The 25,506-nt window shown below is 37.9% G+C and overlaps 1 protein-coding gene across 3 annotated transcripts in view; it reads right to left on the bottom strand.

The window, feature by feature from the left end:
- The window catches only part of phf21aa (PHD finger protein 21Aa), a 40,851-nt gene extending 35,221 nt beyond the window's left edge, over positions 1 to 5,630 (bottom strand). For all 3 annotated transcript variants that reach the window (XM_060858879.1, XM_060858880.1, XM_060858881.1), the window contains exon 1: positions 5,348 to 5,630. The gene's annotated coding sequence lies outside the window, so the exon portion shown is untranslated. The remainder of the gene's footprint in view (positions 1 to 5,347) is intronic.
- Between the last annotated feature and the right edge of the window lie 19,876 nt (positions 5,631 to 25,506).

Genomic DNA, 25,506 nt, shown 5'->3' with positions numbered 1-25,506 from the left:
ATACACTATATATCTAACCCACTATACTATATATCTAACCCACTACACTATATATCTAACCCACTACACTATATATCTAACCCACTACACTATATATATCTCACCCAATACACTATATATCTAACCCACTACACTATATATCTCACCCAATACACTATATATCTAACCCAATACACTATATATCTAACCCACTACACTATATATCTAACCCACTATACTATATATCTCACCAACTACACTATATTTCTCAGCGACTATACTTTATATCGAACCATGTATACTATATATCTCACCCACACATTTTAAGTGATCAGAAATATTCAAACAAGTGACTAAAAGATGTTTCTTGTTGCCATGTGGTATCACGTTTGATTGTTTAAACAATTAATAGATGTGAACATCTAGGCTTGGTCTGAACCCTGGATTTCACCAGTAAAGCCTGCATTTGGTGTTAAAAGAGTAAACGATTATGAAGACCAGAGAGCCAACTACAAGCAAGCCATTCTGGTATGCATAAAATAAAGGTCTGTGACCAGGATAAACCTCTACCAAAGTGATAGAACCAAGGTTTGGAGAAAGAAAGGATCTGCTCATGGAGTCATGACTTGGGCTTGCATGGCTACTTCTGGAACAGACTCACTGATGTTTATTGATGATGAAACTCATGATGGTAGCAGCAGACTGAATCTAATCGGGAGGAACGTCATCATGCAGCAAGACAATGATCCAAAAACACACTGTCAGCTCAACAAAGGACTTAAGAAGAAGACAACATAGAAGGATTTAGGTTTAAGCCAGTCCAATACTTTAGCACACCTGAAAATTGGCTGCTCTGCCATTAAAGCTGCTGTGTTCTAAGTACACATCTAGATGTAAATATCAGGACATGAACGCTGAACTTCTCATTTATCGTCTCATATTTGTCTTTTGATCTCAAACTCAAATGTTTTCAGTGTAAAACAAAAGCAACAGAAATTTCCTTGTTGTTCCACGTCAGCATTAAACAAAACAAGAGTCCCTTTAAGGAAAAATGTGAACAGTGCTTCATCACCGGTTCTGTGTCCTTTTTGTGGATGGATCTCTCTTAGATGTAAAATCATGAGAGTGTCTCTGTGAATCATGTCTATAATCAGAAACTGAGGAGTGGGGGAATGGGGAGAGGGCAGTAACATCTTGTGACCTCAGATTGTGGTGAGGCAGGCCAACATTAATAATAGCCTCAAACAAGAGAGAGAGAGAGAGAGAGAGAGAGAGAGAGAGAGAGAGAGAGAGAGAGAGAGAGAGAGAGAGAGAGAGATAGATGTTCTCATACTTGACTGTATACTGTAGACAAGTATTGTGTGAATTTTGAAGCGAGGAGTCCAGCATACAGTCTAGCAGCAGATTTAACTCAGAGCTTGTAGATGTTCTTCAGCTGGGTTCAAGACAACTCTGTTAATGAGGGGTGACGGTGTTTCAGCAAAACTTCCAAAGATAACACCCAGATCTCAAAAAATACATGAATGACATTAAACAAAGTCCAAAATTTGGCCAAGAGAAAAAAACAGGAACATTTTTCAACCGCTCCCTGTGTATTTCCTACATATGAACATTATCCACTCCATAATTCCTCTTAACCTTTACCAGACTTTTCAATATATATTAAAACAGAAGTTGCAGAAATGCATTCAATTGAATCCCAATTATTTGCTAAAAAAACTAATCTTGGAGGCGCACATGGAGCACATCAATGGAAATTTTGTTGTTATCTTTTTCATACTGTCTTACACTCAAGTGTCCATCAGGGAACAGTTTAATAACCTTGACTAGATAGACTTCATGTTAGGAATTTCACGTCACTTTAAAAATGGTAATGAATCATTTGTAATAACGTAATAAAGATTTTTTTTTTTTAATTTATGCTCTTCAGTGTCACCCAGATGAAGAGAAGTTTCCCTTTGAGTCAGGTTCCTCTCAGGTTTCTTCCTCATGTTGTCTCAGCAAGTTTTTCTTTTCCACTGTCATATCTGACTTTCTGATTGGGGATAAAGTGATAAATTTATATCCTGGACTTATGTATTTCTATATAGCTGCTTTCTGAATTAAACTTTCCTATCATTGGTCACTTGTTAGTGTTTGATTTACATTAACATTAACAGTGGGGCTCTGCCACAACTGCCCCTACAGACAAGCCACCCCTGGGAGCAGGTAAAGCAAAGTCTGAATGCAATATGCACTCTATATGATATTTAGAAAGCCTTTATACATCTTTAATGCCAAATGATATCATTCTCAGGCAGTAGAGCACTGCAGCGACTGGCAAACGTTACTAGATACGGGACAACAGTTTGTAAATAATCATAATTCATCTAAAATCTCCAACATATGTTTCAGAGGCCATATTTGTTAGATCCTCCATCACAATATATCCAAATAAGCTTTTCTGCTTGTGTATGTGGAGAAAGAAACAGAACATTGTTCAGTGATCACCATGGGCACATCATCATCATCTCACACTCTTCCTCGCTCTCCTACAGAAGCCACGATCTAACGGCATTAAATAAGTCCTTTATTTGAATAGCACTTTTCATTTCCTGAGCCTATAAGGATCCAGTTTCAGCTGCAAAAGGACACGGCTGACACGACACCAGTTTAGTATGAAATATTAAACCCAGCTGTGAGTTACTGTATCATATTATTACAAATTCATCCTCAATATCGAACCGCTTTAAAGCTCAAATGCAACATAACGTTCCCTGTGTTGTTAAAAATCCTAAATCTGGCCGGACAGATGCAGCCGTTCCTGACTGGAGCTCCAAACTTTTACACAAACATCTCAAACATCTGTCCATCACCTGCTAGTTGACACAACAAAGATACCAGAGGTCAATCATTTCCAGCGATAGCTGGCGACACGAGATACAGCGTCCGTCGCTGACTAGATGTGTTTGTGTCCAGCGAAGCGTTTAGAAATGTTGAATTTTATGCAAACGTCGAGCGGCTCAGCGCAGTGACGATCAACCGGAGTGAAGACAGTAAAGAGTCTGTGATCTGTTATGAAGAGCACGTGATACGATGCAGATAACCACTGCTGATTATTTATATACGCAAAACACAAAACTTAAAAACGCATTGTTCTTTATTAAACGATAAGCACATGTGTCTTGCGTCCACACCGACATACGGTCGGTCCGTTTTACACGATGCTTCCTGTGTAACGAGTATCGGATACTTTAGTAGATTTTTTAACGAGATTCTTTCTTACTCGAGTAGGTATTTGGATGAGAACTATTTTTCCTTGAGTATTTTTTTCTGGCTAAAGGTATTTTTACTTGAGTAAATTTACGAAACTCAATACCTCTTGTAATGATTATTTCAAAATTCAAACGTTTTTAAAATGACATTTAAGACATCATTTAAATGGATGATACAAATGAATCATCTTTCACTATTTTCTTTAATTCTCTTCCTTTTCTTCCTCACTGTATGCGATTCTTCCTCACAGTAATGCTATGATACAATCGTATTTTTGTTCAGGAAACCAAACTTTATTTTAAAATGACAATACAGTAAAATAAAAAATACTGTCAAAAACGAAAGAGTCTGAATAAAAATAAAAAACTAAGTATATTTATATAGCACTTACATGTAACATTTATTAATAAGTTATAAATTAATGTATATTATATGTACAAGTATATGGTTTTTAGCAACAAAACAAAATAATTTTTTGCTATAAACTTATCGAACCCCAGACGTTTATTTAACCCGTTAAACTGCCAGAAGCCAGCAGAGGGTCCAGATTTATTAATCCTGTCTTTTGTTATTTGTCATATTTGTCTTATTAGTTTCACTGAATGATTCACATGGACTGAAAAATAAAAGAATAATAAGCTGGGACTTTAAAGGGGTTCAGAAGGCAGCGTCGGCCATCTGGTAGAGTTACAGCAGGTATTTCAAGAGGAACGGAAACGTGCAATCTGGCAGCTGTTAAGAAGAAATGCTTGGAGTTTTATATATCAGAGGCTCCATAAAGAACCGTGCAATCTACTTATATCTTTATTCACTATCAACATCTTCACATAAAACTAATCCTTTCTGTTGTGTTGATGTGAATGACACATTTCTGTCTTCTTCGTTTTGTCCAACAGACACGTGCCGTAATTACACTCCAGTGTTCATACTGCTACTAATGAAGGTGTATAAATAAACCTGAAATCTACGTCATCACGTGTACAACAGCAACTCCTCTACTACGTGTCCCTAACACGTCACACACCTCGTCTCTGATATAATCACTAATAATTACATTGACTTTACAAAGGAAATAACAGACCTGGTTTTACACATAAGTACTGCTGTGTACAGAAATAAGGGTCAAACCGAGATTAAATAAAAATATAATAAACACACCTGCATGGAAGGAGAAATAGTTTTAATTATAGTAATAAAAAAATAAGGCAGAGGAATTCAGGAAGCAGAAAAAAAAAAAAGCTTCCACCTGCCCAGGTTGCCAGATTTGGATTTACCATCCCATTACGGTTTATTACTGCTTCTTCATCAGCACTCCGCTTAAACTACATGCTAACGGCCTTGAGCTATTTATTCTCTGCCAAAGGTGATTAGATACACAGCATGTTGGAGGGAAAGCGTCCAATCTGGCAACATGGACCACTTTACGCTACGATGCAATCCAACCTCGGAGCACTTGCAGTGGGTCAGAGGCCTTCAGCACTACCGGCAACCAGACAAATACAGCCATAAACCTCCTTCAGAGCATCTTTTACTTCACCAAAGCTCATTCAGGCCTCATTCACACGTTATGAAGTTGTTATAAATCATTTGTAGAAACTTGACGCTTTGGCCACAGGCCTTTAGCATCACTGACGTTAACATCAAGAGCAGCATAAAGAAATGGGATGGTGATGATGAACCTGGATGCGAGAGTGTATAAGGGCTTATAAAGGCTTTATATTAACACTAAAATTAGATGAGATTTCATTTTAATTTGGAAGAAGAGCTGCAAGTTGCTCAGTAACACCCCCCCACACACACACACACACTCACACACATATTCCCCCCCACCACACTCATCCCCACACACACCATCACCCCCCCCCCACACACACACACACACTTCACCCCCACACATACCCCCCCACACACACCACCCCTCCACCCCCCACTCTGGGTATCCAATAGCTCTCCACTCGCGGCCAACTCCTAGAATAAGCAGAAGCGAACAAAACGTTTGACTTTGCGTCGAATCCCCCCCGTAAGAAACCCGTCCCATTTTGTAGTAAAAGTGATGTGTGTTCATACCCGTCGACAGTAAAAGTTGTAAGGCTATAATGTGAGCTCCACTCACCCTGGTCGGTCCTCTCACTGCTCCAGCAGGCAGCAGGCAGTCAGCAGCCCCTCGTCCTCCTCACACACGCTAATGATATAAATAAATATTCACCACCGGATCCTGTCCCGTGGCTCACTTTATTCCCTTCGATAAGATTCAGGCTTCATAGCGTGTGATAATACATTCCTTATCTGACGAGTTGGATCGCTTTTTTTGTACAAAATTATGTGAAAAGCAGAGAAACTGCCATACAAAACAAGAACTCTTCTTCAATCTCATTCAGCCGGGCCTGCGAGCATCGTGTATCACTGCGCGCAGGAAGCCAAAGAGAGAGAGAGAAGGGGTTCAGAATTAAACACTAACTCTACACGATCCTCATCGGGATTCTGCGTCAGCACAGAAAGCACAATTATACCGCTAGAGTTTGCGCTGTAATTGGCTCCGTAGCAAATGGAAGATTAGTTTGGTAAAGAGGACTAGTTTATGTAACGGTGCGGCGAATTTATTTCACTTTGCCTAAGGAACGGAGGTAGTGCGCCCCCAATGCCTAGGGAAAAGAACCCGGATGTAAACTCGGTGAAACTGAAGTTAGACAGTGCACGTGAACGCGCGGACGGACCAATCAGCATCCTGCACAACTCTCTCTCTCTCTCTCTCTCTCTCTCTCTCTCTCTCTCTCTCTCTCTATTTCTCTCTCTCTCTCTCTCTCTCTCTCTCTCTCTCTCTCTCTCTCTCTCTCTCTCTCTCTTTCTGTCTCTCTCTCTCTCTCTCTCTCTCTCTCTCTCTCTCCCTATTTCTCTCTCTCTCTCTCTCTCTCTCTCTCTCTCTCTCTCTCTCTCTCTCTCTTTCTGTCTCTCTCTCTCTCTCTCTCTCTCTCTCTCTCTCTCTCTCTCTCTCTCTCTCTCTCTCTCTCTCTCTCTCTCACACACACACACACACACACACACACACACACACACACACACACACACACAGCTTCCCTCCACTCAATTCATCAAACTTCATTATGTTCTGCCCCAGAAGTAATATTAAAAATGTCCTCTTTAATAATGCTACAGGCTTATTGTACATATGTTTTAAAATTTTTATATTTTTTGTTGTGTCATTTTCCCCCAAAATGATTCATACATCATTACAATAAATATTTAATTTACATCCCATTTTAGCAAAATGACTATGTTTAATATTATATTATTCATAAGACCATTTTGTTGGTGTTAGAGCTCTTGTAAAACACAAATGGCCAGAATTTAAAAAAATGTATTAATCCCTAAATGGTTTTTGTATAATAGTAATATAGCATAATAATAATATATTAATAATGTATAGCAATAATTGTGTGAAAATGGCTGCGCTTCTGGATCATGTTTAGATTTGGCTTCTTTTTTGACCTATAGAGTTTTAGCCGGCAGCGGCGAATGGCAGGGTGGATTGTGTTCACTGACAATGTTTTCTGAAGTTGTGATTTCCATTACAGTAGCATTCCTGTATGTGATGCAGTGCCGTCTAAGGGCCCGAAGATCACTGGCATCCAGTATGGTTTTCCAGCCTTGACCCTTCCACACAGAGATTGTTCCAGATTCTCTGATTCTTTGGATGATATTATGCACTGTAGATGATGATAACTTCAAACTCTTTGCCATTTTTCTCTGAGAAACTCCTTTCCTGATTTTGCCCATCTTGACTTCTGAGAGACACTGCCACCCTGAAAGGCTCTTTTTATACCCAATCTTGTTGCCAATTGACCTAATAATTTGCAAATTGGTCCTCCAGCTGTTCCTTATATGTACATTTAACTTTTCCAGCCTCTTATTGCTACCTGTCCCAATGTAGCTCTCATGAAATCCAAAATCAGCCAATATTTGGCATGACATTTCAAAATGTCTCACTTTCAACATTTGATATGTTCTGTATATTCTATTGTGAATAAAATATACGTTTGTGAGATTTGTAAATTATTGCATTCCTTTTTTATTCACAATTTGTACAGTGTCCCAACTTTTTTGGAATCGGGTTTGTATGAACAATTTAGAGATGCCAATCAGCCAACAGTGCATGTCTTTGGACTGGGGATGGAAACCTGAAGGAAACCCACAAGACACAAGAAGAACACACGCTCACACCAGAGGTGGGAATGAACCCCCAACCCTGAAGTTGTGAGGCAAATGTACTAATCCACCATGTAGTGGAGTACAGATAATCCCACCTGTCCTAATCCTCCATGTGCACTCCTCTATAATGTTCAAATAATTTACAAATAAAAAAATCAATAAAGCATAAGGTACTTAGACCTGATGTTCTGACCTGCAGTCCAACTAAGTGTTCCCTTGCGCAAACACCTAAAATAATAAATCCGTCACTGATTGACTCTTAACCAGGATTTAAATTGAGATGCTGATTTCTTCCACCTTATGTTCATGATGGCAGCAAACAGAGCTGAGCTATAATATGATGTAAATAATGATCATGTAATAGACTTTCACACAGATTTATAGAGAAATGCTTCATTTTTCCTGTTTTTTTTTTTATAATAATGAAGTTGATATCTTCAACATGATTGACCTCAACTTTTGACTAGAATGAATTTCCTTGAGCAATTGCACGTTTTGACCATATTGTACACAGTTACAGTAGAGAAATGTATTATAATTACTAATTATTAAATCCCTCCATCTGCTCCTACTGATTGTCTCATTGACATAAAATCATGGTTTTCTGAAAACTTTCTTAAACTAAATAGTAAAAAAACAGAATTTCTCATTATGCTAGGTACAAAGTACAAAATCTACGCTAAACAAATGTTCTTATTTCCATCGATGAACCTCTCATAGCTCCCTCATCTCAGGTTAAGAGTCTTGGTGTCATCTTTGGTAGTACTCTTTCTTTTACTTCTCATGTAAATAATGTTACTCTGGCTGCATACTTTCACCTTCGAAATATCAATACAGTAGGCTTCGTTCCTTTCTCACGACTCAATCAACCACCACTCTTGTTCACAGTCTAGTAACCTCCCGGCTAGACTATTGTAATTCCCTTCTTATTGGATTCCCTCACAAAACCCTTCATAAGCTGCAACTTGTTCAAAATTTTTCTGCCCGCATTATCGCTCGTACCCCCTCTATTCATCATATTACACCTGTTTTGCAACAGCTGCACTGGCTTCCCATTATTTTCCGTATTAAGTACAAAATTCTTCTTCTAACATTTAAAGCTATCCACAATCTTGCACCTTCATATCTTCTTGATCTTCTCCATACTCCAACATCAACTTGCACTCTTAGATCCTCCTCTTCCACTCATTTCATTGTTCCCTCGGTCCGTCTTGTAACTATGGGGACCTCTATGCACCTCAGCTCTGGAACTCACTTCCACCTGAACTCTGTAATATTGATTCTCTTTCATTATTTAAATCTCAACTCAAAACTCATTTAGTTTAGCTTATTCTACACCATAATTTGTACTACTGGTCCAAATTGTATCGCTGCAGTCTCCTTAAGAAGCTAATGGACTTTGAATGGGAACCCACTCATTCACTTACATACCACACACACCTCACACATACACTTCACACACAACGAAAACATGCTTTTAGTGTGAAAGTCGCACAATTCTTTCAGGTGTTCATTCTTGAATGCCTAAATTTTGATTTCATTCTTCACTGAATTCTTTCTTCATTCAGTAATTCTTATTTACTAATGATTCAGTAATTCATATTCACTCAGTATTTCTCTGAGTCACTCATTTATTTTTTTCTAATAATATATGAATGTTTTGTTTATTCAGTGAAACAAAAGTTTATTCTGAAGCCTAAGTTTTAGTCTTTCCACTTCATCAGCCACTAATTTTGAGAATATTTTGTGATTAAAGTGGCTTTTGCTTTTCAAAGTTTTAATAAAGCACGTTTTGAAGTTACACTGCATTGTGTTCAATTTATAATGTTTCGAAGGCTATATTTGTACATTGTATTAAATTTTTTTCCTCTAAGTCCATTTCTCAGTATAATAACAACATATTTGTAGTTTACAGTTAAAAAAGTGCAAATAAACATTAATTAACTGTTAATGCTTTTGACAGTAATTTACTGTTAATGTAGAAAATAACAGCTTTATGCTGAATTTATAAAAACAGCAACAAACTGTAAATTTCAACAACAGCGAGACACTGTTATTTTAACAGTAACTTGCTGGCAACCGTTATTGCCAGCAAGACATTAAACATTAAACATCATTAAAACATTATTATGTTTTTGTTATTTTTTGTTTTTGTACGGTGACCTTGAGTGTTCAGAAAGGCGCCTTTAAATAAAATGTATTCTTCTTCTTCTTCTTCTTCTTCTTCTTCTTCTTCTTCTTCTTCTTCTTCTTCTTCTTCTTCTTATTATTATTTTTATTTTTATTATTATTAATCACCTGGTTCCTCTTGAGGTTTCTTCCTCATATCAATTCAGGGAGATTTTTCTCGAAATCTAAATATTATACGTTTACTTTTATAAATTCATTTTATAAATTTAAAATTGTACAAAATACAAAGCTGAATAATGAACTTTATTGAATAATGAATTTTATCAACAAGGTATGTACAGAGGAATTACACTTACAGTCAAAGAAATGAAAAATTAGGGGAGCTTTAAGGCTTTATAGATCATTGGGTTATTTTGCATGGTTTGTGCTTACCTGTCCCCTTAGATATACAGTAGTATTGACGCTGCAAACGTTTTTCTGACTGATCACCTTCACTCTGTGATGAAACATGTCTGTCCTGATGGAAGTGCTCACTTAACACCCACCCAAAGACTCACAGAAGTGAACAGCTTTAGGATGAGGATGAAAAAAAGATGCTACTGGCTTTAAAATTCTAAAGATCTCAATCTAAGTGATAGAATACATGAAAATATGAATACTTGTTGCAACAATGGAGACATAAGTCCACAATTGCCTAATGTTTCTGTAACTAACAGGGCAGAGAGAGTATCCATTCACATAATAGCTTGTATAATGAAGGCTCCCACCATCTACATAACTCCACATTTTCTTAATTTCATCCATTTTCTTTAGGATACTGCTCTTGTTCATTGCTTAAAAACACTCACTCACTAGACCTCCTATTGATTTTAATCATACACCTTTTCAGCAGACTGTAATCAGTTGTCGTGAGGAACATGGAAATTGGTGATAGGAGTTTCATTTGGAAGTGTGGAGGGTTGGTGAGTCATTACTGGATCATTCAGTATTGTGTTTCCTGAGACTCTGTGTTGTATTTTAGATGTGTACAGTATGGTTATGTTTCTCCTCTTGGTCAGGACCACCTATTGTTGCTTTTTGTCCTGTGATTGTTTCAGTATACATCATTTATTATGAATAAATATTTAAGAATGTAGAAACATTAACTAGGACATAGTGATTACTATACAGCATGTACTGCTGTTCTAAACTCCTTTTTAAAATGGACTCCGTGTATTTGTTCATGCTTTTTTAGTTTTTTTTTTTTTTCACCGTTGGCAGGGTTGCAGTGAATCCTGAGAGTTTTTATAACATAATCAGTTGTTATTAGGCTTAAAGGCATAGGTGAGTGTTAGTTGTGTAAAAAATAGCACATTAATAAAGTCTGTAATTGTATTACAACTGGCCCTATTGTCAGAGATACTGTTATAGAAAATTCATCATGTGATCAGTCCAAGTCAAGAAATCAAAAGCAGTGTGCTGCAGTACTATAGGAGCATATTTGATAATAGTGATTATGAATATAACGATAGATCAGACATGTATTTTTTCATATAGTTGTGATATTATATGAAAAACAATTATTATTCTTTTATAATAATTCTTCTTCTTCTTCTTCTTCTTCTTCTTCTTCTTCTTCTTATTATTATTATTATTATTATTATTATATTCATATAAGAATGATATGAAGTTGTGTATACATACATACACATACATACATACACACACATACATACATACACACATATACATACATACACACACACATACATACATACATACATACATACATACATAAATACATACATACATACACACACACACACACATACATACATACACACATATACATACATACACACACACATACATACATACACACATACAAACATACATACATACACACATATACATACATACACACACACATACATACATACATACATACATACATACATACATACATACATACATACATAAATACATACATACATACACACACACACACACATACATACATACATACATACATACATACATACATACACACACACACACATACATACATACACACATATACATACATACACACACACATACATACATACATACATACATACATACATACATACACACACACACACACATACATACATACATACATACATACATACATACATACATACATACATACATACATACATACATACATACATACATACAAACATACATACACACATACATACATACATACACACATACAAACATACTTACACACCTACACACATACATACATACACACATACATACATACATACATACATACATACATACATACATACATACATACATACACATATACATACACACATACATACAAACATACTTACACACATACATACACACATACATACATACATACACATATATAATTGTACTGAAATGGCCAGCCTGCAGTCCAGATCTTTCACCCATAGAAAACATTTGGCACATCATAAAGAGGGAGATGCGGTTGAGCAACTTGTCTCTTCAGTCCCCAGACATTTGCAGACTGTTATATAAAGAAGAGAGGATGCCACACAGTGGTAAACATGGCCTTGTCCCAACTTTTTTGAGATGTGTTGATGCCATGAAATTTAAAATCAACTTATTTTTCCCTTAAAATGATACATTTTCACAGTTTAAACATTTGATATGTCATCTATGTTGTATTCTGAATAAAATATTGAGATGTGAAACTTCCACATCATTGCATTCTGTTTTTATTCACAATTTGTGCAGTGTCCCAACTTTTTTGGATTTGGGTTTGTAGTTTGTGAGTGTGTGTGATTGTGCCTTGCAATATACTGGGATCCTGTCCATCTCCTTGGATAGGCTCCAGGTTCCCCATGACCCAGTAGGATAAGTGGTGTAGAGGAAGGATGGATGGATGGATGGACAAACAAACACTACAGCCAAATGTATGCCATGGGGTGTACTTCACATACTGTAGTGTGTAGTAAACAATATTTAAGAAAATTGCTCAGCTGTTTTTGTTTTGTGTGTAATCACAGTTCTTGGTTGGTAATAAAAAGTGAAAAATGTGATTTTAGAATGGAAATAAACAAAACTGGTCATTCGGTGGCTTTTATGTGGTGTTTGTATTTTAGCAGGCCTGCTTTGTGTTTTTTTCACTGACCTGTGTGTATACATTTACGCTCTGCTCGTCTGAGGGTCTCATTCTTTTGGATATGAGGTGGATGTGTAGAGTTTCCCATGTGGGTTTTAGTGGATCGTAGTGGATTTGTGTTTATGTCTGTACTGAGATTTAGATTAGGACTTAGAACCAATTTCAGTTGAAACAAGTGTCTGTAACCTTTGTAGAGTAAGAATTGTACTGTATTGTGTAACTGTCTGTTTTCTGTGCTAATAATAATAATAATAATAAACAATATAATTATAAAATATATTATAAAAATATAAACAATACAATATTGTAAATAATATATTATAACAATATAACTGAAGCCTGAGCAAGAAACATTTTATATATATACTTATTTTTTGGTAAAGCTGAATTAAATTGAATAGTAGTAGTAGTAATGACAGGATTAGTAATTTATTAATAGTCGCAGTAGCTGTAGCAGTAGTACAGGAGTAGTAGGATTAGTAGTAGTAAAGGAATAGTGGTAGTAGTAGCATTGGTAGTAGTAGTAGTATAGGAGTAAAAGGTTAGCAGAAATAAGAGTAATATTTAAGTAGAACAAGTCTGGCTATGACAAACTTCTGGCTATGACAAACACGACATCATCAACAATGAATGAGGGGAAAAATGTCTGCAGTGTTCTTGAGGTGACAGAAAGCTGGCATGATTGTGCTTTTAATATATAGAGTATAAAGTGACACCAAGTCTTCCACATGAACAGAGATGGATGTTCAGTAAACAGTGCTGCAAACTGTATGACCTCAAATTTCTTATCATTGAGCCTCAGAAAGTTTGCATTAAACCTGGACAGAGTATCAGACAGGCAATGCAGCGGGAAGTCCTCACAATTTCTCTACACTGCATGCTATTCATTTCACATTAATACAGAGCTCTGCCTCACTCACACAGGTTGTAGAGCAGAGAATTCTACCTCAGTGTGCAGTGGCAAAAGTTGAATAAAGCAAAACATTATGTAAATGAAAGGAGCTATCACTCCTGCAAGTGCTTCATGAAGTAAGTATTTTTTATTCACCATAACCAAATTTATCAACGTCATAGGAAAGGCCAGATAATTAGCTCAGTCAGACAGTTATGTAAAGGCATAAGGCCTGGCAAAGTGGACACATAGCATAACAACAGAGCTGATGATTTTACAAAGGGGGAGCACGTATATAATGAATAAAAGTGGGCCAAGAACGGCGCCTTGGGGAACGCAATGAGAAAAGCATGACAAGTAAAACCTAGAACTATCAATTAAAATAAATTGCTGTGTGTCAGACAGATAAGATGGGAAATAGAAGAGTGCAATACCAAAATGACCAATTTTTTTTTTAGCTGAGTCCAGAGTATGTCATGGGATATTGTGTCAAAAGCAGCAGTCAGGTCAAGCAGAACAAATATGCTCAGCAACCCACGATCAGTTGCAACTAGCAAGTCATTTGTAACTCTGACAAGTGCGGATTCATTACCATGGTTTGTCCAAAACCCACAATGAAATTCCACAAATTGGTCGTTTGAGGCTAAGTGTCCTTTGAGCTGAGCTGCTACCGCATGCTCTAGTAGCTTGTCCAGAAATGGCAGGTTAGAAGTGGGTCTGTAATTACTGAGTTCCTCAGGGTCAAACCCTGGCTTTTTAAGAACCAGAAAGATTGCATCCAGTTTTAAGTAAGGGGAAAAGAGCCAGAACTAAGAGAAGCATTGATATTCTTAGTTATGAGAGGCCATGGTGAAGGAAGGCAGGCTTTGATTAAAGGAGGATGCATATGATCCAGAAGTGTTAGCTCTGGAGGCAACACAATATTATTTTCATTGGTAGAGATGTAGAGAACTACCCATTAATAGGAATGGGGGATGTTTGTTTAAAGCAGTGGAAGTCTCTCTCTCTCTCTCTGTAAGGAACACACACACACACACATACACACACACACACACACACACACACACACACACACACACACAAACAAACACACACACGCACACACACATCAGCCATAATATTAAAACCATTAACACTGGTTATCATGTCACAGTGGCATGGGATACATTAGGCACAGTGAACAGCCATCTCTCAAGGTTGATGTGATGGATGCAGAAAAAATGGGTAAGTGTAAGAACCTGATTGACTTTGTAATGGATAAACAAGTGGATTGGAACATCTTCAAAACAGCAGGATGTTCCTGGTATGATGTGATTAGTATCTACCCAAAGTGGACCAGGGATGGACAAGTCATGGCCACCCAAGGCTCATGATGTGTGTGGGGAGTGAAGGCTAGCCCATCTGGTCTGACCTCACAGACGAGCTACTGTAGCACAAACTGATGAAAAAGTTAATGCTGGCCATGACAGAAAGCTGTCATACAGTGCATCGCAGCTTGCTGTGTATGTGGCACCAGACCCATCAGAATGCCCATGTCGGCCTTGTACACCACCAAAAGTACCCACATTGGTAACATCAGTATCAGAGCTGAATCATGAAGTAATGGAAGAATATGACCTGGTCTGATGAATCATGTTTACTTTTAAACTAGGATGTACTCTGTTAAGAATGCAAGAGGCAGTGGTGTGATGCTCTGGGTAATGTTCTGCTGGGAAAGCTTGGGTCCTGGCAATCATGTGGATGTTATTCTGACACCTAACTAAACATTAGTGTAGACCGAGTTTACCCATTTATGGCAACGATATTTCCTAATGGCAGTGCCTTCTTTTAGCAGGACGGTGTTGATTTGGCATAGAAATTTCCCAGACCCGATCTAACATCTGCGGGATGTGCTGGACAAACATGGAGGCTCCATCTCACAGCTTACAGGACTTAAAGGATCTACTGCTAAAATCTTGGTGCCAGAAAACATATATGACGTAATAATAATAATAATAATAATAATAATAATAATAATAATAATAATAATAATAATAATAATAGTAGTAGCAAACCCCCCCCCCCCCCCCCCAATAAAAATAAGGTTTGTAATTTTGTACCTCAGATAAGTACAAATAAAATGAATAAATATGGAACAAAAACTTTTTAGAAAAACTGAATGTTGGAAGAAAAAGTTGGACGTTCCACAGTTTGGGAAGAGACTCCCTGCTTGTATTTATTCTTGTGTAGCAGACTGTGATATTATCTCTGCCATTTAATAATGATCTGTGAACACAGTATCCACACTGTGTCTTTTACCTACTGCAGGGAAACTTGTGATGGACATTGTCTGCGATACAGTGGTAGATACTATTTTTCGGCCTGTTTTCCGAACCATTGCATTCTTTTCTCATTGTCATTTGATGATCTCTCATTGCGGACATCCTCTACTGACTCATCCTCTCTGTCCACTGTATTTGAAACCTGTAGATGGAGACAGAGTCCAGAGTAGTCATGCTGTTTCACCACCATATCTATTCCCCAAACGCTAAAACTACAGACTTGATCTTTACTTTTCCAGCAGCAAAGCTTAAATAAATTGTCCTAATGAAAAAGAAGTGTTTTACTGAAAGTCATGAAAACCTCAGGGGACTGCAGATTTATCAGAAGAATATGATGCACCTTGACAGATGTTGTACAGATGTTATGTTTCATCATCTGCCTTGAAAAAAGTTCCAGAAGGCTAATTAAAGAAACTAAACACACTGGACAAACAGGACACACACACGCACCATAAAAGTGTGTGTGTGTTTGGACAACTGCGCATCGTTAGCTGCAGTAGTAAACAAGAGATTTCATTTCACTATTTGAAACAATAAAACTTTCTTGCTAAAAATCATGGCTGCAGATTTGTATCCTTCTAGAGTTACTCTGAGATTTAAATCTAATACCACATGCAATATGAATCTTATCAGCAATAGTTCAGTCATTTTTAACTAATTTGAAACGAGTAGTGAGCTGCTGCAGACAATGAATACTGTATAAATCCTTTCATCTCACAAAGTCTTTCATTATGGTCTGAGATTCTGAGCCATCAGTCAAACACTGTAGGTTCTGGCAGACTGACTCATCCCCTGTGTCCTGCGCTGTGATTGGATATTTCTCATCCATTTCATTGCTGCCATGCTGTGATTGGTCAGGCTGCTACCTTGGTGAGAGGATAATTCCAGAATAATACGGAGGGGAGCGAGTACACAGCACAGTTTAGTCTAATATAAAGCTGTGATGTCTGTTTTACTCCACTGATGACTACTTTACATCTTTATTCGGGAACAGAAGTGAAGTCAGGGCGTGGTGAACTTCTTTACATCATGACCTTGATCTAAACCCTCTCATCAGAGCAACCACAGCCTTAACCAGCCCATCTTACTTCACTCACTAAACCATACACACACACACACACACACACACACACACACAAAACACACAACACAACACAGTCTGCCACCCTACCCACAACACACACACAATCATGGACAACCACAAGTGTGAGTCTTTTGTGTTTGCGTGTGTATATGTGTGTGTGTGTGTGTGTGTGTGTGTGTGTGTGTGTGTGTGTGTGTGTGTGTGTGTGTATACGTACATGTGTTTTTCGGGGAATGGGATGACGATGGTAGTGTTGGGGTGATGATAGGGTGAGGTGTGGCTGTGCCTGAGAGGAGGGGGTATAAACTTTAAAATACCTTCATTCATGCTGAATAACCTGTTAATATTTTAGCTCTTAAATGTAATTGTCTGGAAACAGCAGTCTTGCGTCTTGAGTGTTGGAAGAGTTCTCAATTTTGTTCAAAGATTTTGAGTTTGACGCCATGATCTCAGGTAGGGAGTGATGGTATAGTCTCTCTCTCTCTCTCTCTCTCTCTCTCTATCTCTCTCTCTCTCTCTCTCTCTTACACTCTCTCTCTTCTATCAATCACAGCAACACTGGCCAGTCTGTGAGCTCTTTCCTGTGATTATACGAACCCCCCACTTTGATACAACATTAGAATCAGCTGGCCTTGTGTCTGGGAGGAAGCACATGCCAGCCCTCGCCTTCCTCTACACAAGACTTAATACATTTTTGCTGTGTCCCTTAATATATCATCAAGTCTAATGGGTTATATTACAATCTGAAAATATGCTTTCCTATTCATTAAACCTTATGATTTATTTATTTATTTATTTATAAGTAAGTATAAGATTTATAAGTATGTAAAGCATAAAGCTCGGATGTAATGTCAAGTGAAGCGAAAATATCCCTCTCATATGCCCCACCCCTTGCTGTGCACCTCCTCCCTTCACTTTTCCCCATGGAAACCTCGACTTACAATGAGATGGTAATCTGGAAATAAACCTCGTATATGAACCTTGAGGAGATGTGACTACAGACTAACATGTATCACTCTGTTAATGAGAATCATGTGAACAGGAGAAGGTGTGTTCAGATGAAATGAGGATGTCGCGTGTGTATACGTGATAACATACTGCTTTTGTGCTGATTTTGAAATTTGCAGGCGACTAAATTAGGGAGACAAATAGGGGAAAAACTTCTATTTAAGGAAGATATCGTTATTCTAAATGTAATAAAAGCATAAATTTCATTTTTACCCAGATTTGTCCAAAAAAAAAGAACGAAAGAGGGGAATGTTTGAAAGCAGAACTTTAATATTCATCAATATATTCTCTCGTCTTTTCAAGCTGTACATCAGTCACATGCCTTTTCTCCCATTTCTCTAGCATCATATTCTTATACTCATCTGTCCATCACTCACTCATGCTATTTATTGCCTTCCTGACATATTGCAGGCCAGGGAGAAGAACATCCCTGTTCTCATTTTCTCAAGCACAAATATTGCGTGTGTGTGTGTGTGTGTGTGTGTGTGTGTGTGTGTGTGTGTGTGTGTGTAACTGCGTAAGTACTTTCTAAATTGAGATTTCACACATACAAACTAGTATACATCAGTATCATTCTAATAAGTCAACCTCTTTAACATGTTAACATTTTAAACTTTGATTCATCCAGCCATTTTATGCTATGCAAATCTCAGCATGCATTTAAAACACACATATGCTGGGTGCAAAAGAATCAGGCATATTAAGCAAAAAGCCTCCATAAAAATGTGCTTTTATGAGGCCGGCTTTTGAAATGCTGATGGGAAGGGCTGCTGTGAGGTGGTTTTGTGGGGAGCCCTTAAAACTGTATGCTCACATGCTTGCAGGCGAGTATATACACAAAGATACACACAGACACACACAGATACACACATATACACACACATACTCCCCCTCACAGTTTAGTATGAAATCATCTCCTTTATATTCTCAGAACTGAGGCTGATGTAAATGAAGTAAAGATCTATTCTGAGACACTAATCTACATTCTTACCCAGACTTGTCTAACACAATGTCTAACACATAAAATGACTTTTCTGGATGTTTTTCCCCCTATTTTCAGTTTTTTCCCCTAATAGTCATCTTTACAAATTTTGTTCTTTTTGTTTTGTGAAGTAAATTGTATTGTCGCTATGTACCCATGCTAAATTTGGCTAGCTTTATTGCTAGGCCAAGGATTAGGGTCAGACTACAGGGATAATACTCGAGTGCTGACCTAAACCACATATATAAAAATAGTATGGCAGAATGTTTTACTTCATTGCTATAGCTTGGTACATACAGTTAGGTCCATATATATTTGGGCACTGACACCATTTTCAAAGTTCTGCCCCTGTATACCACCAGAAAAGAATTAAAATGAAATGAAAATATTAATCTTCTTTTAGCTTTAATTTAAAGGGTTGAAACCTTTAGGATTGGCAACCATTTTTATGAATATAATCATAAATAAAGTGAATCATTTACAGTCAATGACTACCTGAAATCTGGACCCCATGGACATCACCAAAGACTGGGGTTCAACCATTGCAAAATATTCCATACTTTACCTTCAAAAACTGCTGTTGCTTTTGCAGCATGTTTTGGGTCATTGTCGACCTGTACTGTGAAGCACCGTCCAATCAACTTTGCTGCATTTTGTTGTATCTGGGCAGACAGTCTATCCCTGTACACTTCCAGATTCATCCAGCTGCTACTGACTTGTCTCACATCGTTAGTGCCTCTAGAAGCCGTGCAGGCCCATGCAATCACACTGCCTCCACTGTGGGTTATGTTGGATGCTTCAAACCTTCCTGTCATTCTGGTACATGTCATCCATCCAAAGATTGCTTATCCAGATCTGGTCTAGAACTGGCCTAATCTCAACTTTCTTCTTCTTGAGCCTTATGAACGGTTGCACCTTGGGGTGAAGCCTCTGTATTCGCTCTCATGAAGTCTTCTCTTGACTCTAGACATTGACAATAACACACTTACCTCCTGAAGAGCATTCTTCTCTTGGCTGGATGTTCTGAAGGGGTATTTTTTCATTGCTGTCTTACTGTACCAAAGTGTTGATCGAACCACTACTAATGTTGCTGCTATCTTTCTGATTGATTTGGTTTGTTTCACTTCCATGGAGAGCTATTTTGACCCTTTATGTGGGTTCAGAGAAACAAATTCCAAATGCAAATTCCACACTTATAACAAACTCAAGAACTTTTACCTGCCTCACTGATGAAGAAATAATGAAGGATTAGCCCACACCTGTCCTTGAAACAGCTCTTTAGTATATTATCCAATTACTTTTGGTCCCTTGAAAAAAATGGCCTGGGGTAGTATGGTGGGGCTACATATTAAATAGAAGTTATTCCTAAACCCTTCCTCCAATTTGGATGTGAATACCCTGAAATGAAAACTGAGCGTGTGCGATTTAATCATGTACATAACTGTGACGTTTATATGTTTTGCCAAAACAGCTAAAATGACCAAATATATACTGACTTATCTGTATATATTTTTCTATATAGCTGTTAGACAGTGGGTGCATTTACAGGAAGGAGACACAGTTTGTCTATATAAATACTGACAGATTTTTCAAAGGGATAATTAAACATAAATAAAATTTAAAACATAGACACAAACGCTCAGTTCATTGTAGATGAAAATGAATGGAAATATTTATTAATAATAATTCATTTATCTGATTATTTTCAGTTATTTCCAAAGTCCAGCAAACATTCTGTAGACATATTAAATGTTTAGCACATTTAATATTTAAAGACATTTAAAGACTTTTAAAGTCTTTTCTTTGATTTCCTCACTTGATGATGTGGGGATAGCTTAATTATAGTATTTGAGTCTGGTGTATTTTACTTTTGACATGCTGGTTTTGCTGATGCTCCTAACATGATTTTGCTGGTTTACTTTACTTTACGTTTTCTACCGCTTATCCGAACTACCTCGGGTCACGGGGAGCCTGTGCCTATCTCAGGCGTCATTGGGCATCAAGGCAGGATACAACCTGGACGGAGTGCCAACCCATCGCAGGGCACACACACACACACTCTCATTCACTCACACACTACGGACAATTTTCCAGAGATGCCAATCAACCTACCATGCATGTCTTTGGACCGGGGGAGGAAACTGGAGTACCTGGAGGAAACCCCCGAGGAACAGGGAGAACATGCAAACTCCACACACACAAGGTGGAGGCGGGAATCGAACCCCCAACCCTGGAGGTGTGAGGGGAACGTGCTAACCACTAAGCCACCGTGGACACTTTTTTAAACAAATGTTTGTAATCGGTGATGTGAAGTTTGACTCTTTGGGTCAGTCTTTTTGGAACAGTCAGAAGTAAAGATGTAGCTTTAATTCTATAGAACTTAGGATTGTGTGATTTCTAAGTAACATGACTAATGACTTTTCATGGTTCGGTAACATGGCAAATGATCCCAATGTCTATGGGTTCCTCTGGGTTCTCCAGTTAGCTCTCACCTCCCAAAACCATTGAGGTAGGTGGTAAATTGTACAGTAATACACTTAATTAGCTCCAGATCTGAATGAGTGTGTGAATGAGTGTGTATTGTGGACTGTGGTGGACTGGCATCCCATCCATGGTGTACAGTTAATATGGAGAGAGCTTGAGTAGTAAAGTAGATTTCATATCCCAAAACAAGTTCCTTCTTGCTTTGGTGGATAATGTCACCTGAACACTGCTGCTCTATTCATGAAGACTGTGCCTTTACACTTGAATGCTGTAATTATTATAATATGTTCACCATACCCACATCACCTAGAGGAGGAGAGGCTGCCTTATGGTTCCTCTCAAGTTTTTTCCTCATGAGTTCTCAGGGAGTATTTCCCTGCCAATTGACTGCTCATTCGGGATCTAAATCTACATCCGGGTTTCTGTAAAGCTGCTTTCTGATAATCTTTGTTGTTTAAAAGGTTTAACAGAAGAGTCTGCTAAAACATCTAACATATGGATATCATATATAATAAAACTGTTATAACTCTTTATGCATTTCAGATGCCCTTTTTTGCTATAGATCTTTTCTAACAAAAGCCAGATGACGAACGTTACGGCATGAATGAATCAAACATATCCAATGATTCAGCAATAAATTTTTTTCGGCGTGCTTTTAGAGGTCAGTAAGTGAGGTGTAAGCAAAACAACACTGATGATCTTAGCAGAACTGCAGGAGTCCTCAGGGGAGAGGGCAGTGAGGCTTCCCCAGACTGAAGTGACTAACCGCTGTATCACAGCTGGCCAGACAAGGGAGTTTTGATACTGATTCTTTAGATGCACTCCAGATGATGTAGCATTTTATGAACATGACTATGAATCCTTCAACCAGCTCACAGTCAATAATAAAAGGAAATGAAAAGATGATCTTGATGACACCAAAATGCTAGTTAATGCTACTTAATGATTAGAAAAAAGCCTCAAAGAAGCATTTCGAAGAAATGGTCTTATTATCTTGCACTGTGGCACGAAGCACAGACTTATGATTAGTGTCATGAGTGTATAACAACAGTAACTCTACCTCTGAATGAGGCTGCATTAATAAGCGATGTTAAGAATAATTGCAGCTAATGAGAAGAATACAGGTAAGAATCACTTCATGCTGTGCTTCCTCACACTCACTTAAATCTAAAAAAGCAAAACAGCTTCATTTAGGCTCATACGTATTCATTTAGCTCTTGTTGTAAAATCCACATTTGTGAAACACAGGGCAGCCAAAAAGTCCAATCTTGCATGCTTTTGCAGCATCAGCTGTCCTATTAAGAGGGAAACCAGAAACTAATCATAATTTTGAATGTAACTTAGACATTAACAGACATTACACATTTAACCAGAATTACCTGTATTCTTGCTATTCCTTGTTAAATAAAAATAAAATAATATGTGAATGTCTTTTACAAGTCTTACTAGGAGTGTGTACTAGAAGTAATTACTGTCCTACTGAGAGGACTCGGAAGATTCAAGTCTCACTGAGCTTTCAAGTCCTCCTGGGATGTTCGTCTTTACGAGTTGAGATGTCGTAATTACAACATCGATTCACTTTGTTCTGTACTTCTAGAAAATGACGAACGCAGAATCAGGTGTGTGTTGTGTTTTTAGGTTTTTGATCAATTTATGAAGCCACTGTAAACGTTATTGTTAGCTATTTCGTAATTGTACAGTTGAATCATATTTGCTAGGATTATATTTGTGTTCCATACACCAACTCAATAGTAAGAGTTCAGTAAACATTTAATTACTGCAAAATTAACACAGACAACACGTTTTGGATCCAACCAGGAAACTCAGAGCTAAAAGAAAATCAACTTGTAAAATTCTAACTTTTCGATATGACTTTTGGACGCACCATCAGACTCACACAATGTACAGTACAATGCTAATTTTATTGAGTGCATTAACTGTACACATACACTGGTGTGAAAAAGTGTTTGCCCCCTTCCTGATTTTGTTATTTTTTGCTATCAAACAAATGTAAATATTAGTCAAAGATAACACAAGTAAACACAACCTGCAGTTTTTAAGTGAAGGTTTTTATTATTAAAGGAAAACAAAATCCAAACCTACACGGCCCTGTGTGTTAAAGTGTTTGCCCCCGAAACTTAATAACTGGTTGGGCCACCATTAGCAGCAAGAACTGCAATCAAGCGTTTGCGAGAACTTTCAATGAGCTGTGGAGGAATTTTGGTCCACTCATTTTTGCACGATTGTTGTAATTCAGCCACATTGGAGGGTTTTCGTGCATGAACTGCCTTTTTAAGGTCATGCCACAGGATCTCAATAGGATTCAGGTCAGGACTTTGACTAGGCCACTCCAAAGTCTTCATATTTTTTCTTCAGCCATTCAGAGGTGGACTTGCTGGTGTGTTTTGGATCATTGTCCTGCTGCAGAACCCAAGTTCGTTTCAGCTTGAGGTCACAAACAGATGGCCGCACTTTGTCCTTCAGGATTTTTTGGTAGACAGCTGAATTCATGGTTCCATTTATTACAGCAAGTCTTCCAGGTCCTGAAGCAGCAAAACAGCTCCAGACCATCACACTACCACCACCATATTTTACTGTTGGTATGAGGATCTTTTTCTGAATTGCGATGCTACTTTAACGCTAGACGTAATGGGACACACACCTTCCAAAACGTTCCAAAAGTCTTGGGATCATCAAGATGTTTTCTTGCAAAACTGAGACGAGCCTTTATGTTCTTTTTGCTCAGCAGCGGATTTCATCTTGGACCTCTGCCATGCAGGCCATTTTTGCTCAGTCTCTTTCTTATGGTGGAGTCATGAACACTGACCTTAACTGAGGCAAGTGAGGCCCGCAGATCTTTGGATGTTGTTGTGGGGTCTGACATCTTGGATGAGTCTTCGCTGCACTCTTTGGGTAATTTTGGACGGCTGGCCGCTCCTGAGAAGGTTCACTACTGTTCCATGTTTTCGCCATTTGTGGATAATGGCTCTCACTGTGGTTCGCAGGAGTCCCAAAGCTTTAGAAATGGCTTCATAACCTTTTTAACAGACTGATAGATCTCAATTACTTCATTTCTCATTTGTTCCTGAATTTCTTTGGATCCCGGCATGATCTGTAGCGTTTGAGGATCTTTTGGTCTACTTCACTTTGTCAGTCAGGTCTTATTTAAGTGATTTCTTGACTGTGAACAGACGTGACAGTAATCAGGCCTGTGTGTGGTTTAAAGGGGTGGGGGGTGTACACTTTTTCACAAAGGGCCATGTGGGTTTGGAATTTGTTTTCCCTTAATGATAAAAACCTTCATTTAAAAAACTGCTTGTTGTGTTTACTTATGTTATCTTTGACTAATATTTAAATTTGTTTGTTGATCTGAAACATTAAAGTATGACAAACGTGTAAAAAAATAAAAAAATCAGGAAGGGGCCAACACTTTTTCACACCACTGAATGACATAATGACGTGTCACTGTCACAATAGAGATGGTTTAAGGAAATGGTTGAAGAAAGCACAACAATGCACAGTTTTCATAATGATCTCAGAACCAGAGAAGAAAAGTGCTTTTTGGACACTTTTAAAAATGTTCGAGAATTAGTCAGAACCCTAAAACCTCACACTGTCTGCTAACGTCAAGTCAAGGCAGGTCAAATGAATTTTAGTTTCATCGTCTCAAGCAAACTTTACATAATAAACCGAGACAAGCAGACACTCTGACCCTGCGGAGAAATAAAAATAGCTCTTTCATTGCCGGCAGCCTCTGAGGCTACAGCCTAAAGGGCTTCATTTTGGCTTTCCTCTGACTGGAATAACACAGCAAACCTCAGACACGGGGGAGCTGAAGGAGAGAACGAGGGAGATGACAGACAAACAAAGAGAATATTCCATGCTCGAGTCTTTATAGTACGGTGTGTGACTGTCTTGCTGAATTTTGTCACTGTCAGAATGTGACCTTTTAATTTTAACTACACTATGTCACTATCTCACTTATGTCTACAACTTTATTCACTACATTTAAAATAA

This window comes from Tachysurus vachellii, chromosome 23, assembly GCF_030014155.1.
Source record: "Tachysurus vachellii isolate PV-2020 chromosome 23, HZAU_Pvac_v1, whole genome shotgun sequence".
In the NCBI taxonomy this organism is placed as follows: domain Eukaryota; kingdom Metazoa; phylum Chordata; class Actinopteri; order Siluriformes; family Bagridae; genus Tachysurus; species Tachysurus vachellii.
This window is presented reverse-complemented; position numbering and strand designations above follow the sequence as displayed.